Raw genomic sequence first — 8,263 nt, forward strand, 5'->3', positions numbered from 1 at the left:
TTAGCCGTGTGCGGTGCCCCCTTCCACCATAGTCCTCGATAATATTGTAGCGGTGCTTAGGCAAAGCCCTGCGACATTAGTACATCAAGATCGTCAACACGCCGTCGTGCTGACGGAACTCTTCCCCAACACTTTGCTGGATCAGAGTCCGGGGATCGTCATCGAGCTGAACGTGTGCTAGAACTCGGAGGTGCCGTAGTTTCGGTGCTTGATCGGTCGGGCCGTGAAGACGTACGACTACATCAACCAAGTTAACGCTTCCGTTGTCGATCTACAAGGGTACGTAGATCACACTCTCCCCTCTCGATGCTATGCATCACCATGATCTTGCGTGTGCGTAGGAAATTTTTTGAAATTACTACGTTCCCCAACAGTGGCATCCGAGCCAGGTTTTTTATGGTTTGATGTTATATGCACGAGTAGAACACAAGTGAGTTGTGGGCGATATAAGTCATACTGCTTACCAGCATGTCATACTTTGGTTCGGCGGTATTGTTGGATGAAGCGGCCCGGACCGACATTACGCGCACGCTTACGCGAGACCGGTTCTCCCGACGTGCTTTGCACATAGGTGGCTTGCGGGTGACAGTTTCTCCAACTTTAGTTGAACCGAGTGTGGCTACGCCCGGTCCTTGCGAAGGTTAAAACAGCACCAACTTGACAAACTATCGTTGTGGTTTTGATGCGTAGGTAAGATTGGTTCTTGCTTAAGCCCGTAGCAGCCACGTAAAACTTGCAACAACAAAGTAGAGGACGTCTAACTTGTTTTTGCAGGGCATGTTGTGATGTGATATGGTCAAGACATGATGCTAAATTTTATTGTATGAGATGATCATGTTTTGTAACCAAGTTATCGGCAACTGGCAGGAGCCATATGGTTGTCGCTTTATTGTATGCAATGCAATCGCGCTGTAATGCTTTACTTTATCATTAACCGGTAGCGATAGTCGTGGAAGCATAAGATTGGCGAGATGACAACGATGCTACGATGGAGATCAAGGTGTCGCGCCGGTGACGATGGTGGTCACGACGGTGCTTCGGAGATGGAGATCACAAGCACAAGATGATGATGGCCATATCATATCACTTATATTGATTGCATATGATGTTTATCTTTTATGCATCTTATCTTGCTTTGATTGACGATAGCGTTATAAGATGATCTCTCACTAAATTATCAAGAAGTGTTCTCCCTGAGTATGCACTGTTGCGAAAGTTCTTCGCGCTGAGACACCACGTGATGATCGGGTGTGATAGGCTCTACATTCAAATACAACGGGTGCAAAACAGTTGCACACGCGGAATACTCAGGTTATACTTGACGAGCCAAGCATATACAGATATGGCCTCGGAACACGGAGACCGAAAGGTCGAGCGTGAATCATATAGTAGATATGATCAACATAGTGATGTTCACCAATGAAACTACTCCATCTCACGTGATGATCGGTTATGGTTTAGTTGATTTGGATCACGTGATCACTTAGAGGATTAGAGGAATGTCTATCTAAGTGGGAGTTCTTAAGTAATATGATTAATTGAACTTTAATTTATCATGAACTTAGTCCTGGTAGTATTAGCATATCTATGTTGTAGATCAATAGCTCGCGTTGTTGCTTTCATATGTTTATTTTGATATGTTCCTAGAGAAAAATTGTGTTGAAAGATGTTAGTAGCAATGATGCGGATTGGATCCATGATCTGAGGTTTATCCTCATTGCTGCACAGAAGAATTATGTCCTTGATGCACCTCTAGGTGACAGACTTATTGCAGGAACAGATGCAGACGTTATGAACGTTTGGCTAGCTAAATATGATGACTACTTGATAGTTTAGTGCACCATGCTTAACGGCTTAGAATCGGGACTTCAAAGACGTTTTGAACGTCATGGACCATATGAGATGTTCCAGGAGTTGAAGTTAATATTTCAAGCAAATACCCGAGTTGAGAGATATGAAGTCTCCAACAAGTTCTATAGCTAAATGATGGAGGAGAACCGCTCAACTAGTGAGCATGTGCTCAGATTGTCTGGGTACTACAATCGCTTGAATCAAGTGGGAGTTAACCTTCCAGATAAGATAGTGATTGACAGAATTCTCTAGTCACCATCACCAAGTTAGTAGAACTTCGTGATGAACTATAGTATGCAAGGGATGACGAAAACGACTCCCGAGCTTTTCATAATGATGAAATCAATGAAGGTAGAAATCAAGAAAGAGCATCAAGTGTTGATGGTTAACAAGATCACTAGTTTCAAGAAAAGGGCAAAGGGAAGAAGAAGGGGAACTTCAAGAAAAACAGCAGGCAAGTTGCTGCTTATGTGAAGAAGCCCAAATCTGGTCCTAAGCCTGAGACTAAGTGCTTCTATTGCAAAGGGACTGGTCACTGAAAGCGGAACTACCCCAAGTGATTGGCGGATAAGAAGGATGGCAAACTGAACATAAGTATATTTGATATACATGTTATTGATGTGTACTTTACTAGTGTTTATAGCAACCCCTCAGTATTTGATACTAGTTCAATTGCTAGGATTAGTAACTCGAAACGGGAGTTGCAGAATAAACAGAGACTAGTTAAGGGTTGTCACATCCCTAGTTCTGGTATGCTCAAGGCTAGCTAGTCATGTGTGCATCATGTTTAAATTCCATTTAAATTTGAAATGGGAATTTGTGAAACCCTCAGAATCATTTTTGAAATGACCCAAATAAAAATTGTTCCAAAAAGGTCCAAGGAAATGTTCATGTTGCTCTCTGAAAATATTGGTCAGAGGTAAAATTCAAACAAATATTTTAGGAGCTCATGGATAGTTAATTTTGGCCATTTGGATTAATCCGATAATTATTTGCTTTGGATATATATTCTTATATATATATAATATGGTCCAAAAATTATGCCATTTATAAAGGAGCTCTGGAATAATGCCACTAGTTCCTACAAAAATTGGCATAAGGTAATAAAATGATTTAATATTTTAATTAAATCAAAACAAATGTCAGAAAATTAGAAAACAGAAATAAAAAGGGATACTTACCTGGGCCTCCTCCCTGTGCAGCCCAGCAGCAGCCAGCGCCGGCCCAGCCCACTGGCCCCCTCCTCTGTCGTCTTCCTCCCCGACAGGAGGACGGGCGCGTGCCCGACGCGCGCGCGCTCCGCCGCGCCACGCCACTAGCCTCCCTGCCTGCCTGCCCTCTCCCCTCTTCGCCTGGCCGTCCCAAACGTCGCCACGCGCCGCCCCGGTCCTCTCTCCCTATCTCTCATCCCTCCCCCTCTTCTGCTCTCTCTCTCGCCCGCAGCCGAGCAGAGCTCATCGCCGCCGTCCACCGTAGCCGTAGCCACCGCCTCCCCCTCGCCTCTCCGACACGCGCAGAAGCTCCGCCACGACCCCCTCTACCTCCTCGTCAAGCCACGCACCTCCGGACGCGCTCCATCGTCGACGCCGTCGCCTTCATCACCTCCGGCCGCCGCAGATCGCCATCGCTGTCGATTCGCCGCACGCAGGACGTCCCCGAGCACACTGGCCTGCTCTGCGAGTCCGCCGTGAGCCCCTCTTACTTTCCCCTCACCTCTCTCTCTCGCGCGTGCCCTTGAGCCGCTGCCCCGCGAGCGCCTGAAGCCGCCGTCCGCCATGGCCGGCGAGCTCCGTGCCCCCGAGCACCTCCGCCTCGCGTAGTAGCTCCGACGTGCTCCTGCTGCCTCGTAGCTACCGCCTGTGCTCTCCGTTCGCTCGAATGCGAGCTGCAGCCCCACGCCCGCGCTATCCCGAGCTCCGGCCGCCGCCGCGAGCTTTGCTCCGGCGAGCTCCGGCCTCCCCAGCTCCTCCCCCTGCCACCGTTGGATGTGCACGAGCCCCAGCTCCTCGTAGATGGGCTCGGCCATCGATTTGATTGCCGGAGCCGCCGTTCCGATCAGCGCCGCCGCGTCTGTGTGCTCGCCGGCGTTGAACTCCGGTGAGATGACGTGGCCCGCCATTAGCAGCTAACAGCCCGCTTAGTTAACCCCCTAACACTGACAATGGGCCCCAGCGCCACTAACCTTTTTAATTAGGATTAAACTAACCCTGTTTAACCCCCTGACACTGACGTGTGGACCCCATACGTCAGGTTTGACCCCAGTCAGCCGCCGTTGACTGCTGACGTCGTGCTGACGTCATGCTGGCGCAATAATGTATTTTCTGGAATTAAAATAAATCAGGAAATTCCAGAAAATGATTTGAACTTCAAAAATTCATAGAAATTCAACCGTAGCTCAGATTGAAATAATTTATATATGAAAAATTATCAGAAAAATGTAATCTTTCCATCTGTACTAGTTTCATGCATGACAAACCAACTTATACCTACTGTATAAGTGAAACACTAAAATGGCTTGTATAAGGGCTTAATTTGGAGATGCATTTGAACCTTTGGTTCAAATGGACCTCAAACCAAATGAATACTAGTTGCATTAGCTCAAACAACATCACATCTTCATGCCATGTTCATGCATCATATTGTTGCATATGTTTGTGTATTGATTGCTGACACTGTTCCTTCTCGATAGGTCCTGCTCCGGAGACATTCCAGAGTACCTGTCTGTGAAGCAGTGCCTCCCTTGTTGATTTACCAGGCAAGCAAACCCCCTTGTTCATTCCGATACAATCCTACTCTCTCGCTCCTGCTCTCGGTTATTGGATTAGGACAACAATGATTCATCTGCTACTTTGTGCTGCGGTAGTTGAACCCATTCCACTACATGACCTGTCATTGCCACAGTAAATAGTTGAAACCCACTAGCATGTGTAGGAGTTGATTAAGCCATGTTGTGTTCCTACCATGCTATGCCTGCTATTGCTTAGAGTTGTGTCAGGTCTGGTTCATTGGGATGAATTGGAGTGTTACGATATGTTCTGATGCTGAGAGTGAAGTGTGTGAACACGATTTGGTAAAGGTAGCGGTGAGAGGCAATGTAGGAGTACATGGTGGGTTGTCTCACTGGAACCGTCCTTAAGCACTGAGTTCTATGTATGTTGTCCAATGACTCGATACTACCACACATTTGGCTCCGGGCGCTCCAAGCCCTCTCGACTTATTAACCAACTTGATCTCTGTCCAGGAGTCGCAACTAGTTTCTGGTGTTTGTAGGCAGTGTTAGTAGTCTACCAAGTGGCACCCGGCCAGGTGGGCTTGGGACAGACTAGGCACAAGTGGCACGGTGTACCAAGCGTAGATCCATCCGGCGAGGTGGGCTTGGGAACCCTGCACGCATCGTTTGGGGCCGTGAGTGAAACCCCGGCCAGATCTCCTTGCGGATGGAACCCGAATAGGCGATAAACCTGGACTAGAGTCTTGTGTGGTTAGTCAGGTCGTGGCCAACACCCTCGCCAGGCTTCCGCTTGAAGGTTGCCGAGATACATGACGTGTACATGGCGGTAAGTGGCGAGAGCGTGTGTGAAGAAGTACACCCCTGCAGGGTTAACATGATCTATTCGAATAGCCGGGTCCGCGGTTATGGACTTCTTGGATGCTTACATGGTACATAGACAACTTGAAGGGTATACTCTAAAAAGCTCAAGACAAGTGTGAGTGCTATGGATGGCCTTCTCGTAGGGAGACGGGGATGAATCCATAGTAGTGTATTGTGTGGTGATTAGTGGACTCGTGTGCGCCATATCACCTCAAGAGTTTCTGGTAGTCGTAGAACAGGATAGCCACTGAGTCAAAGCTGGCTTGCTGCAACTAAACTCCACATTACTCTCTTGATACAAATGCATGTATGATAGGATCTGATGTAAGTCTTGCTGAGTACCTTTGTACTCATGTTGCTTTATTTATGTTTTTGCAGCGGAGACTTCGGTCTTACTAGTGTTCTCATGGACTTCGACTAGTAGCTTGTACCTCAGCTACGATCTTGATCGGACGTTGTAGATAGTCAGGCTTTCAGCCTTTTTCATTTATAGATGTCTGTACTCAAACACGTAATGCTTCCGTTTGTTGCTTGATTGCTCTGAATGTTGGGTCATGTGACCCCTGTTTGTAATAAATGCTATGATGGCTCTTTGAGTCGTACCTATATGAGTTGTTGAGTTATGCTGTGATGCCATGTTGTACAACACATACTTGCATGTTATGCGTACGTGTAATGTGTATTGCTATGTGTGGGATCTGACTATCTAGTTGTTTATCCCTAGTAGTCTCTCTTACTGGGAAATGTCTCCTAGTGCTTCCACTGAGCCCTGGTAGCTTGCTACTGCTCCGGATCACTTAGGCTGGCCGGCATGTGTCCTTCTTCGTTCCTGTGTCTGTCCCTTCGGGGAAATGTCACGCGATGAATACCGGAGTCCTGTTAGCCCGCTACAGCCCGGTTCACCGGAGTCCTGTTAGCCCAGTGCTACAGCCTGGATTCACTCGCTGATGACTGACACGTTCGATGCTAGGTCATGGATGCATGTCCCTGTAAGTTAGTGCCACTTTGGGTTTACGACTAGCCATGTCAGCCCGGGCTCCTTATCATATGGATGCTAGCGACACTGTCATATACATGTGCCAAAAGGCGCAAAAGGTCCCGGGCAAAGGTAAGGCGACACCCGTGGGGATACCGTGTGTGAGGCCGCAAAGTGATATGAGGTGTTACATGCTAGATCGATGTGGCATTGAGTCGGGGTCCTGACAGCCTTGGTATCAGAGCCTGACTGCCTGTAGGATTACCAAGCCAAACTGGTCGAAGTTGAGTCTAGAAATTCTTTAGTTATGTAAGGGAATTGATTGTGGGAAGGAACGTAAGGCTCCTTTTACTCCTTTACCTCATGGCCTTCTGATCTGAGTCGTCCTATCTTTCCTACGGGGTTAAGGAACTAGGCTTTCTCCTTCGTCTATCAGGATCATGTGTTACTACTCCGTAGTCCCATAGGATTGGTTGATCAGAATCATACCCCAGTTTTGAGTATTTCCGATGTAGTCTGTTTAGTATGATCTCAGAACCTTGAGTAATGCTGATGAGTATGTTACCACCCCATTTTTAGTAGGATGTCTCATTCTGAGCATTTTACTGCCGTTATGCTACCGGAATTTTCCCTAGGAGTTCAAGAGATACTAATTCCTTGTCCTACATTCTACAGTCTATAGTTAATGTTGATTCCTCCCTGGTTTCGTTTCTCGGGATGTCATCAAGTTCTATTGTTCGTAGCCAGAACCATGGAGATGGTAGGGATGAGGATCCTCCCGACCCGCCTTTGTTGACAGAGTTCATGTTAGAAATGGAGAGGAACAAGCGTGAGTCTAACCGTTTGTTGGCACGTATCGAGGAGAACACCGCACATCAGTCCAATAAGTCTGCGACCATTCATGACTTAATTCGCTTGCACCCACCTACCTTTCATCATTCCATCGAGCCACTCGATGCAGATGACTGGCTCCGTAGCATCACTCATAAGCTGCGTTCCGCGAGCGTAGCTGAAGAGGACAAGGTCACTTATGCCACATACCACCTGGAAGGTCCTGCTAGTCGTTGGTGGCAGAACTATGAGGCTATGCTTCCAGCTGACCAGACTCCCACCTGGAGGGATTTCGTTGAGGCTTTTCGCGAGCATCACATTCCTGAAGCCCTCATCGATCGCAAGAGAGAAGAGTTCTGTAGTTTCACCCAGGGTAAGTTGGCTGTTGATGCTTACAGTAGAGAGTTTGAGAACCTCGCCCGTTATGCCACAGAAGAGGTGTGCACGGACGCCAAGAAGCAGACTAGGTTCCGGAAGGGTCTCAATCCCAAGTTGCGTCGTGATCTCCACCTGCATCATTGTGATACATTCCAGGCCCTTGTGAACAAGGCCATCAATGCAGAGACAGCTCAGCTCACTTACGAGGAGTCTCGTAAGCACACCCGTGATTTGGGATCTTCCTCTAGCTCTAGTTCTCAGAAGCGCCGGATTTGGGTTCCAAACTCCGCTCTTCCTTCCGGATATGTACCGAGGCCATCTTATGTGGCACCTCATCCAGTTCAGCAGTATGCTCCACCCAGGCCTATTGGTGGACCGCCTTCCAATGCGGGTCCACATCCTACCTCCAAGATTTGTTACAAGTGCGGAGAGCCAGGCTACATTGCCCGTATTTGCACTCAGACTAGAGTTGCTCCACCCCAGCCCGAGAAGTCTATTGGCCATGGTAAGCCATCACGCAAGATGATCAGTGCCAAGTCAGCTCCCACTGAACATGGACGTGTGCATCACGTCTCAGCTAAAGACGCTCATGATGATCCAGATGTCGTTCTTGGTACACTCCTTGTTAACTGTCA

This window comes from Triticum dicoccoides, chromosome 5A (assembly GCF_002162155.2).
Source record: "Triticum dicoccoides isolate Atlit2015 ecotype Zavitan chromosome 5A, WEW_v2.0, whole genome shotgun sequence".
NCBI lineage: Eukaryota > Viridiplantae > Streptophyta > Magnoliopsida > Poales > Poaceae > Triticum > Triticum dicoccoides.